Genomic DNA, 13,286 nt, shown 5'->3' on the forward strand with positions numbered 1-13,286 from the left:
TAACTTTTGTCTATATATGAAAAAAAAATCTGAGATCTTGTTCATTAATTAAATATTGCATAATTATAAATAATCACATTTAGTCATGTAATTAGATAAGTACTTTTCTTTAATAATCTCGATATGTCATACAATCAATAAATTATGAATATACATTAATAGCTAAACAATTTTTTACTTTACTATTTTTTATTAAACTATATAAATTTGCAGAAAGATTTATTTCATTCGTACGTATGCATATTTCTAATATCTGAATCTAAAATAAGATAAAAAATTTTTAATAGAATTTTTAATGCCAAAATATTTCGTGGGATTTATAAACAGCTAAACGTGATTCCTGTGCGTTCAATGCATTCAAATGACACGAAAGCGCAATCAACGAGAATGTTTCAAATCACGCATTCAATCAATCATTTCTTTTAATTCGCTTAAACATTTACAATTCTATCTATTATTTATTTTTCCGATATTTTCAAGAGCAACATATTTCCATCCGGAAAATCTGTTCGTGCATTTCAAACAAGGCAATAAAGAGAGTGTTTGTCGATTGCTTTTTATTTGAAACGTATTCACTATGAAAAAAAGTGTTTTTTTTACAATGCAATGTATTTTAAACCTCTAAATATACGTGCTCCCTGAAAATAGTAAATCCAATTTCACCGTTCATATAATATAATACCGATACCACCATACCGTACTATATTACACTATAGATACAGATATTTTGTTATCTAAACAAAGTATACACTTTGTAAACTTCGAAATAGAATAAAATCATGCATCTGTTATCCTTCAATTGTGTTGTACAGAATATAAATATACGTTTATGTAAACTGAGACGAACGATTCCATTTAACGAAATCAATAATAATTTAATGAAACGACGATCCACAAATTCTCTTCATTTCCAATCAATACATTGTCATAACGTTTCGTTTATCCCATGTTTATTATATAATGTTGTATGCACGACATTGATGCAATGAGAATCGATATCTCTAAAACGAAGAAGTTACTTTTCACGCGCAGAACAATGAAGAGGAATTTAGTAGAAGGAAAGGGTGAGAGTAATTGCGTTAATTCGTGATATTAAACATCCTCACCTGACGTTTCTGGTATAATTAATCTACTAATTAAAGGGGAATGTACCGCGGAAATCGGTGAAAACGACGGAACAGAGAAAGCCTGGCCTATCCCGGGGATTCGTCGGTGCTTGATAACCTTTTCGTTTCGTTAGGGGATTGTGCTTTATAAATTATTATTAGCGGAAATTACGAGCGCAGATTTACTACCCCACCAATGTTACTGTTATGCAAGCGTAATACGCCACGTTATAATATTTTCATCAGTTTTCGAGGCTAATAGCTCGGCTACACCATGCATTTTTAACTAGCGATAGTGTTCGGTAAAGTCTGTTTGTTAATTGGATATCGTTGTTATATTAATGCGCGTGTCGAAAAATATTCTGCTGATTATTAATATCTCTTATTTCTCATTTCTTTCTAATATATTATTATTAATAATTTATGCAAATTGGAACATCGTTTTATGGATAAGTTTCGATTTATTGATAAATATGCAATTATATGTTTTGCGTATAAAGTATAAGATAATAAAGTTGTATGAAATATGATAGAATATTAAAGTAATATATCGAATTATAATTATAATTTATAATGTACTAATTTTAATTAATTAATCCGTAGAGGGCCTCGAGAATTTGAATTGAATATGATTGATTACTTCATATTAATTTTGTTTATAAAATCTTTTTCTTTTTTTTTTTAATATCAAATATTTTAATATTTATAAATTAATGAAATTTTTGAATTAATTTCGGTATAGTTTTAAATATTTTAGGTACATCTAAAATTTTAAATTCCAGAAAAACTCGTGAAGAAGTCTAAAAAAAATCCATATGTACATATATATATATATATATACTTATATATATATATGTACATATATATATATATATATACTTATATATAGTATGATTAAAAAAAAAGACTGTTTCTAATTTTCCAGATTTAGTAAAAAATATTTTCTGTAAAATTATTTTTTGAGCTGCCTCAAGCGCTTTGAAGTAAATTAAGAATATGAAATGAGATGTTTTATATTTTTTTTCTAAATTTTTTCACGAAAATTATTTTCACGTGTTAAAAAACATTTGGTAAAAACAAAACTTATACATCGTTATAAATTATTGAAATCTGCAAAAAATTTAAATTTTATGAAAGGCAATTTTTATTTCGTATTAGAAATTACAAATAGCAAAAAAGAATGGAATAGAATTATAATAAGAATATCTTTATATTTATAATACATATAATTATTTTACTTTATCTAATTTCATAATTCTGATTTTAATGAAATTTTATATATATATAAAGGATAATAAGTCACAAATGCAATAAATTTTTCACATATAAATATAATCTCTTTTTGAAAGATTAATTGAATAAATTAACTCAAAAATTTGAATTCATTTGGAAATATTTTTCATAACAGAATAATAAAATATGAATATCTAATGTATTTAAACTTCATATGTTTTATATTTTTACTTATTTTTATTTCGTTAAAAAAACAAAAAAATATCGAAACTTTTAAAAGTCTATTTCTTAGAATAATATCTTGCCAAAAAAAAATTAAAATAATATAAAAGTATTATAATTGCAAAAATATTTTTACTTAAAGTTGTTAACAATAAAAACTTTACTAAACATATAAGAATTATCTCTCAATATTATTATAAATATTTAAATACAAGATCAAATATCTACCAATCACCAATCAATTAATCCAATATCATTCAAATTAAATCTATCTTTGAAAAAGTGAAATCTTAAAAAAGAAACTTGTCAATTTAACGTACAAATGTCAAAAAAAGTAACATCTAAGGAAGCTTCTTTCAGCTGCTACATGATATCATCCGAGTCACGTGATGTCATTCGATGAAGTGCACTGTCATGGACATGTCCAGCACGACTGTATCTTTCCACCGGCTGCGTCAAAAAGCGCTTTCCTCAGCTTTCTTGTGTTCTCGTGGCACGTTGATCCTCTACGTGATGTCTCTCTTTTTCTCTCTCTTCCTCTCCTTCTATGTATACTTCAGGTGATGGACCGAAATAGATGGATTCGAAACCTCGGCAGAAAGTTAAAAGTGTACATACAACTTGCTCGTTCCTTTCCATCCTTCTTTCCCTCTGTACCTACCAAGTCCCCCATCCCACCGTTACTTCCTTACGCTATCAGGGCCAACAGGACTTCTTTACTGTCTTTGCAATTGATGCCATCACTAGTTCGAGCGTTTAGCCAATTTCTTCGAGAGAAAGGCGCATGCCAGGAATAGAGGGGAGAGTGGAAGAAAAGGAGACGGAGAGAAAGAGAGAGAGAGAGAGAATAAAAGAGGAGTAAAAGGAAGGTTAGATATAGGAGGAGAGGTAAAGAGAGCGAAACTGGGCAATGTGCATTGCCTATTCGCAACGTGCATGGTATACGCGTCGCAGCTGCCACGACTGCCGACATGCAATGGCGAAAAGTTAGCTGGCTCTTGCTATTTTTCCATGCCATTAACGACCGACTCGAACGACCTCTATCAATGGCTTTATAGCGGTTGCCTTTTATTCCCTTTTCCAACGGAAACCCGCCCTTCCGTCTCTCCGTACACACCCTTCTCTTTCTCTTACGGCCTGCCAACAGTACAATACAACGACAGCGCTATTTTCCTTCTCTCTTTCCCCCCCCCCTCCCTCCCTCTCTGTATCTTCTCTCTTCTTGATATCGAGTCTTTCAACGGAATTGATCACCCCCTTCATTCGAAATGAGGTTATCGAGGTCGAATGTTCTAAGGGAACGTTGTAAGGGGATGTTGCAAGGTTCATTCTAAAATTGAATGGCAAGTTAATCATTGATTATTGATTGGAGTAATGCGTATTATGTACATGTGATCTTAATGTGTTTTTTATTTTTTTTTTTTTAATTAATTTAAGAGTAATTTTAATAATCGTTTGATTTGATGTGTAAGTACATTTTGATTATATTTGATAAATTATAAATAATACATAATAAATGATTTCAAAATAATATGCACTATGGATTTCAATAATTTTATTATGTTTTATGTAATTTAAAAAGTATCATCTAGTATAATAATAAATAACTATTAAAGCGATAAATTTGGCCATTATATTATTTAATATAAACATCAGATTATTTTTATATTGTAATTACATTATAATTGTTATTATAAGTCCAATAATTGCAATTATTTCTACTTGTTTTTTTTTAAATAAATTTTCATCATCAAGTATAATTCTTTTTTTATTAGATAAAAATAAATAAATGTTAAATTTATTTCCGTGCTTATTAATCGATAGAGAAAAGATAACTCGTAGGAAAATTTAAAAAAAGAAAAAAAAGAGAAAAGGATCAAACATCTTTTTAAAGACGTATCATTTGCAATTCCAATGATCAAAAGAATATTGATCAATCCATTAATAATGAAAATGATTATTAAGATAATCATTTAATCTATTTTGTACATTTAATATAATCAACGATATGAGTAGATATAAATAATAATATGACGAGAATATTAGCTTTTATCGACAATTCGCAATTTGAATTTAATATTATAATAAGATAAGAAATAATCGGATTTTGACAAGCACATCGAGCCAATTTTCATTGCAAATGTTATAACTTTACAAGAAATTAAATATAAAAAAAAATACTTATAATTATAATTATAATAATATTATATATAAATATAATATAAATTAAAGAAAAAATTGACAGAATCTGACATTTAAAGTAAGATATATAAAGTAAGATATACATAAGTACTATGATTATATTTCTGGATGGAATTCTAATGAAATTTCATATCAATAATTATAAAAAAATCTGTAATTCTTGTAAAAATTATCTTAGCATAATGTGGTATATTATTATCTTAAAAAAATCAAAAGAATCTTTTCTTCTTTTTTCACATTCACTTTACAATCCTTTTTCTGAAATTTTTAATTTTCAATTGGTTTCTCTCTTCAAGGATTTTTCCTTTTCCTTGCGAAAACCTCAGAAGTACACACGTGGTATCCAAGCTCGCTCGGATGCGAATGGATTTTCTCTCAATTTTTCTTTCTCAATACTTTCCTCACTCGTATCTTTATCTATCCTTACGATCGTCCTTTCAAATCCTACTTAAAGTCAACGATTTTCCACCTAAGAACAGTCTTTTCTCACTGTTACCAGATTTATGTTGGATCAATTCTAAACATTTTATCGTTATTATTTAGTGATTAAATTTATTATAACATATAAGTTGATATTAATGGAGATCATATGCATTATTCTCTATAACCCATCAGATTAATAACTTGATGATATTGTAATAAAAAAATAAACATTATTATTATAAAATGATGTTAACATTCATTAAATATTTGCATATTAAGAAAAATTAAAAATTACACAATGATTTAAATTTTATTATATAACTAATTCAAATACCAAGCAATGAAAAAATAAATTAATTAAATTAATGAATTAAAATAATTTGTTATTAATAATTAATATTTATAATTTATAATTATATTCAAAATAAAAGTATTATTAATAATAAATATACTATAATATTACATATATTATATTATATATTATATGTTATCATATATTATCATATATTATAAATTAAAAATATAAAAAAATTACTATAAAAGCATAATATAATTTATTGTCATTTCCTATTATAAATGCTCATTTTTATTTCTTCAAATTTTATAAAATTTAATGAAATAAATCATAATTGCAATTCTTTATATTTCTTTTTATAATTGTAATATAATTAATTAAATAAATATTGCATTAATAAAATGTTGATTACTAATAAATTAATATAAATAATAGATAGATATTAATTTAATTAATAGATTCAAAATTATACGTAATATTAACAATAATTAAGTTAATAAAAAAATATTAATTATATAATTAATAAATATAAATTAATTATATGAATAATAAAAATTATGAAAAATTATGATTGTGAAAATCTATATTTTATATTTTCCATTATTTTAATGAATTCTTTTTTGATTTTATACATCGAAGAAAGGAGAAAGAAGAAGAAATTGTAGAAATATAGGAGAATGAGATATAATTTTTATGCAGAAGTATGCACTTGTATCAAATTTATATCGCTGCAATTTATGAGAAGAAGGAGGAGCCTTGGGAAATAACTTGCAGATCGAGTAAAAATGTTTATTTCCTAGATTTATAAATAAATGAAATAAATTTGATATGATTAAGTAAATTATCTTTCATTATATCATTCATATATATCTTTTATATACTATATGAAATGATATACTAAAATTTGCAGAATCATTTTATTATACGATCGCATATATATTGCTTATAATAATCATTATCTTATTATGTTATTATTACCATCTTATATTTATACTTTAAATTATCAACTTTCAAAAAATTGTAGAAAATAACAGTCAGTATAATATAAATATGTACACGGTATAGTATATTAACCCATTAATTTTAATTAATTATATAATCGAGTTTAATATATTTGTATGTGTAAAGACATAAATCGAAACTGCAGAATAAAATTTTATCGTACAAAATTTTATATTCAAATATGCTTTGCTCAAATTTTTGAAAATAACATAAGCTGTAAGATGGATCATTTAATTTGATCATCTCAATTATCTTCATTAACAATAAACAAATTAAAATTCTTTTTATCACATTGTATCTTCAATATTTTTATATACAGTTCAATATTTTTTTTCTATCAGATAAAAAAATTATTTTATATATATAAATAAACTTAATATAATAAAGAAACAATGATATAGAGATAAATAAATAGAGAAAGATATTATATAGATTTGCATCTTAATTAATTAATTATTTTTTTAAATATTTTTAAAAATTTATGCTCATATACATCTTCTGTATTTAAATGTAAATTACTATTAAGATACATATTCTTTTATTTATAGAATTTGTACAATTTTTCTTCTATTTCTAAAGCTTTTATATTCTTCTAGACACGTACAATCTATTATAATTTGTATTTTCTTCGTGAAATTACAATTTCAATTATATATCACTGACAATTTTAAAAACTTAAATTTACACCAAAGTAATTCATCTTCAAACATTAATTAGCATCTCTCGTTGCTTTCAACGAAGTATCATTTACAAGTGGCCATCTCTGATAAGGTGAACGTCTTTCCCCTGGAATATACCAGAAGTAATCGCGATCTTTCATTATCGCGGAACGAGTTTTATTTCTGCAATTTATACTTGTAACGTGATGTCATTATCCCCACCAATGCCGTAGATACTAATGCATTTGATAAAATGTTTTTCTCGGATACAATTTAGGAGCGCTCTGTGATTCTAGATGCAGAGAAACCTCCCCTCACTCTCTTCTTGTTGAAGAAGAAAAAAAATGGTGATGAGTGGTAGTAGTGGTTCGTAACGATTATTTCTTCCGCGAAATTTTAGATGGCGACTGCACAGGATGTTGAAAAAAAATTATTCAAGATTCATATAGCGCATAAAATATACCATATTGAATGAGAAAGTTTAATCATTTCTAAGATATATATGATGTTTCGAATAGGTACAAACGGATATAAATGGATTATCTCTTATGAAAAAATAAATTGAAAATATACGATTTTTGATATTAATAACGATTTTTCATTTTTAGTATCAGATCCATTATTTCGGTAATTCGAATAATTTGCTTAATATACAAATTATTGCTTAATGGCAAAGTAGATGTCATTTTTAATAAAATTTTTTAACAATGTAAATTTATAATATTTTTAAAATATTAAAGTGCAACCAAAACTATATGTACATTCAAGGAATTGTCTCGAAAGAAATTGTTCTCGAAAGCATAATCTCAAATGAAATATTATCGTTATTCCATATTTTCGATTTATTTTTTCACGAGGAAAAAATATACCATTGTATCATTGTACATATCATTTTTTTGTTTTATGTTAAAATCATGATTAAAATCATTTCGATATTTACAAATATTCTATATTATTTTTATTTTGTACATACTTTTTTTTTTCTTACAAATTCTCGTAGAAATTGTAAATTATTGTTGAGTTATTACAAGCACATTATATTCGATTTCGTTAAATTTTGACGAAAAATTCATAACTTCTGTTATAAAAATATATATATATATAAAAATTGAACGAAAATATTCAAAAAAATGAATATTTTGAATTTTGGGTGATTTTTTTTTTTATAATTTTTTCTATATATGATTATGTTGTGCTTGCAGTTGCACAATTTGCCAATATGAACTTCTGCAACACGAGTGCATAACGTTAGAGTGGAGAGAAGACCGATTGCGCGAACCACTCACGATAAAGTGCGTGTAATTTGTGGTGGACCAGTCTCGCCGAATTACTGGAAACTGTTCGAGCATCGAAAACAAACCTATCGATATCGTGGGGAAAGTCTGTGATCTCGAATGTTCGTGTTGATCAAAGTACACTTTGAGCCTCATATTTCCTGCTTTCTCATTGAGCTCCTGTTTCTATGTATGGTTTCGTTAACGAATGATTATTATTATTCGTGTTACAAGGATATTTATATAAGATTAACTAATTTTATGAAGAATAATTGTTGGAAATTAGAGTACATTCTGTTATTCTGTTATTCTGATAAATGATACGAGTGCTTTTTGATTTGGAAAATGAATATATTTGATGTACGTATAATAAATCTTCAAAATCTTGAATCAATTAGATACGTGCACATTCGAAAAAATTTTCAAATTTGATTTTAACGAAAGTTTCCATTGTTGATTAATCTTTGCTATAAAAATAGATTATTTTCAGAAATATCTATATTATTAATATAGAAAGTATTTGTTCTATCGCTATATTTATTCTGATATGAAATTTATCTGATATTAAAATTAAATATATGGAAATTATGTTTCGTTGACGATGACAAAGAAAAAATGACGAAATAAATATTAATAAATATTATAAAATGTGATTAAAAGAAAAAGATAAATAAAATGTCTAAAATATTTTCTCGAAGAAAATGGATATCACAAGTTTGTTAAAAGCTGAAAGTTAATTGATAAACAATAAATATACACGTATAATGTATACATATTGCTGCTTGACAATGATAGATCGATGTAAGAGCGGATTAACTTGGTTAACCGTTGGGACGCCTACGTCACGCTTCGTGAAATTCTACGAGGTTGCACCTGTGCTTCCTCTAACTGTGACCACAAGTGTAAACCCGGCTGTGGATACGTGGAAGTCGTACTAACAACCATGCAAACGAATCGTGGTCAACATTCGTCGTCACGTTTGGAGCGATGGTTCTAGATTACCAAACAATCCGATTTCAAGAAAATCATGTACAATGAATAATCGTATTATTCTTTATTCTATGATCGATATATTTTGTTTTTTTTTTTGTAGATTTTTAACTTGTTTTATTTAGCTCGAAATTATACCGCGTTTCTTTTACTTCAATTTCAACGTATTGTTTATTTTTTTTATTCTGATTTCTAATTGCTGCATTTTATATTTTTATCTTTTTTTTATTATTCTGCGGTGCTTTTATATTATTTCATGTTTTGATATTTTTATTCGTGTACGTAGTATTTTTGGAATGATTCATTCGTACGGAAGATATTTATATTTATGCAAAAGCTGAATTTACAAAAATTTTCAAAGTGCACATGATGATATACAAAAAGCATCATATATATATTATATAATAATATTTCAAATATTTATTACTTTCAACATTTTTCACTTACAAAAGCTCAAATATTTTAATCTACGTAATTATTTAAAATTATTTAAAATCTAAAAATTAATATTCTTGTTTACAAATTACACTTATCATTCGAGGTATAAAATCAGAGAAATGCAGAATTACAATCTCATCTGTAACTCCATTTTAATTCAAGGTCTTCCGAGGCAGGCCTGAATTCGCTTAGCGAAATCAAGAAACCAGCTTGCAAATCCGTTTCCTCAGCTGGTGGTTTCCTCACGGCCATGGCTTTTTCTAAAGCTAAAGTTTCTAATCCAGACTACCCCTTGAGGAGAGTGTATGCATAATGGCAACACGTGTAAGACCTTCGAGCGTCCTCATCGAGCATTCCTTCTACAATTCTCTCTACGGTGGCCTTTCTCTTCCGTTCCAACGATCTCTTTTCCTTTTTCTATTTCTGATATAACGCGAATTCTTCCTTTGAGATTTCTTTTTTTTTTTTCCCATATTCTAATCCCGGTTATCTCACGAATCACACGATCGTGAGCTTATCCACTTTATCCCTGGGATCTGCCCGTGTTCCAGAATCCCTCGTCTGATCACGAATTTTCGAAGGGTTACATGTAATAATTGATCAAAGGGTTTCCAATGGAATATTTATGAACTTTATTTATACGGGATGTTTCATGCAATGGTTTTTAAGCTGCGGAAGTGAGGTGGAATAAAAACGTGTCGATTGGTGTGTTTGATCTGAAAATGGAATGGCATTTCGAAGTTTCTTTTTTAAATAAAATTATATAGATATTTAAATGTTATTTAAATACAGCGAAATATAAAAATTGTTTAATACGAGGAGATTTGTTATACGGTATTAATTTTTCTGCAGTAATAGACTAGTGTAAATAGTTTGGAATAAATGAAACAACTTTTATATAGTTGAATTTTTTCTACAACATTTTTTTTTTAAAGATATCGCTCTATTCTCAAATTGTTCTAATATTAAGATTGCATGCATTTAAGATTCAATGAATGACAAGAATAATTTAGAGCAAATAAATAGGAAATCAATGCAATTCAATCTTCTGATATTTAAAATCTTCTCATATTTAAATATAATACATTTCTAAAAATAATTTAAAGCAATTGAAAACTTCTTCTCTAATATATCATTTGTAATAAAATACAACAGATGTAATATTATTCTTTAAGCCCTGGATATTGTTAATCTTTTTCTTGTACACCTGTGACTTGATGTATTTCCAAGCAAAAATATCTAGAAGATGTCGGATCAAGTGATGGCTATTTTCTCCTCCATTATTTTCATATGATAGATATTTCATATATAAAAGAAAGCATTTGAAGGGTGTATAACAAGAACAAATCCTTATCCATTTTCATCGTTTTTTATTTTCATTCTTTTTTATCAATATTATTTTATAGAAATAAATAAACTGTTGTTTATTAATAATTAAATGTTTATTCATTTACAATATTATTCGTTATAAAAATCTAAAGAATGTATACAAAGAAAAAATATTAAAATATTAAAAATATAATATATCTTCCAATATTTGTACAATTAATCAAATTCCTATTTAGCTTTTATTTTTCTTTATATTCGTAAAAATTTAATTTTTCATAAATACCCGTCTAAGTCTAGCCATAAACGTTCAAACTCTCCTTAAAAAAATATCGGCCATTTCGTCTAATATTACGCTTCGTGACTACAATCCCGTAACACTTTTCAAGAATAAACACGCGTAAACACTTACGAATATAAAAATCGTGAAAAATTGAACGCGTACATAATTAAAAAAAAAAAAAACAGAAAAATGTCTTGACCGCGGCTGCAATAAAAATTCAGCCAGGTCAGCCATCACGCGACCGACACGCACTCTGTATCTTTATAGTTGCCCATAAAGCGGCGTAATTGTGAAATATTGCTGAGCATGGTGATGCTAAAAGGAAGACGAAAGCGAAGAAGGAAAAAAAGTAACGAAATAGAGGAAGACAAACTTCTTCTCTCCTCTTTCCAGCCTTAACCAAAAAAAGAAAACAGGAGAAGATAAAATGAGCAAAGAAAAAAATTTCACTATCCAACATACAGTGCAAAGAGGCTGAATAAATCAAACTGTATTACGCTCATGGGATAATAGAAGAAACTCAAGGGAAACGGGATATGTCTAGTGCAGGGAGTGGATGAGTGGAAACGCGACGAAAGGAACAAATAAGATGTAAGAAAGAAAAAAAAAAGAAATATGGCAAGATAACGGAGGAAAAGAAAACGCACGATGTAACAGTCATGGTGAAGAAAGCGCGAGCTGCTCGCTCGTTTGCACAAGTTCCCCTTTAACGGCCTCTATGCGAACGTGTATAACCTGGTGAATTACTACATCTGTTACCGCCGCTCACGTTATGTGACCGTATTTCTAGTATATATACATATATATGTAGGATATATATGTGTGTATATATATATATATATCTTTCAGCCTTTAATAATCATTCCGGGGAAACGTGCCCTATGAGTCCGAGCTGTATGAATCGGTTTTGGGAAAACTACGTCAATCAACCGACTCATCAAGCGGATGCAAGCTCCCATCGTTAGATTGATATGAGATATATGATCAAACGTTCAAACGTCGTGATATTATTTTACGGTAAAAATGGAGGGAACGAGGAACACGATCCTTCTCCAATTTAAATTTGTTAACTTTGTGATTTGTCGTCTAGCTAATGATTTTGGATTATTAGAAAATAATAAAAAAATTTGTGACCCACGCTAATTCTATAATAATATTGCTGGAAAATAATGAGAGAATGTAATATAATTAATAGTTATTACATTAATTGTTACAGTATAATAATGTAATATAATGTAATTATATTAATCAAAAACTGTTTTATCATTTTGTCATTATTTATTATTTTTAACGATGGAATAGAATTATATATTGTGATAATTAAATAATTAAATAATCATCGTTAATTGAGTGTCTAGAATTATCGTTCACTAATATAATTAAACAAGCAGAATATTTTTCAAAATGAAACAAGGATTGTTATATTAACCTAATCTAATTATTAATAAATCAATTTTATTTTAAACAAAATTATCGGATATCCATTATAAAGAGATTTCATTCACTTAACCGAATATCGAACTTATATATTTTAAGTAGTACTAAAGATTCTCTTTAAGATCATCATTCCAATTTTATATCGACTGAAAAAAAAATCGCAAACGAAACATTGCATTAACACTGGACCGTAATGGGTTAACAAGGAAGTACAGGTAGCACCGCAAGATTATCCCAAGAAAATACATTTGCCAGGTACAGTTTCTTCGGCATCTCTTTTCACCTTCCGCTTCTTTGCGAACCTCGTGAAGAGCCGACATTTACCGGCGAGCTGCACGTTCGCGACATGAGAAATTTAGATTACCGGCCCGACCCACTCCATTACCTTCATTCAGA

General features: G+C 27.3%; 1 protein-coding gene across 3 annotated transcripts in view; it reads left to right on the forward strand.

Moving 5' to 3' along the window:
- The window catches only part of LOC107995988 (SAM and SH3 domain-containing protein 1), a 468,575-nt gene that overhangs the window by 290,576 nt on the left and 164,713 nt on the right, over nucleotides 1–13,286 (forward strand). The gene's annotated exons all lie outside the window — the stretch shown is intronic.

This window comes from Apis cerana, linkage group LG9 (genome assembly GCF_029169275.1).
Source record: "Apis cerana isolate GH-2021 linkage group LG9, AcerK_1.0, whole genome shotgun sequence".
NCBI lineage: Eukaryota > Metazoa > Arthropoda > Insecta > Hymenoptera > Apidae > Apis > Apis cerana.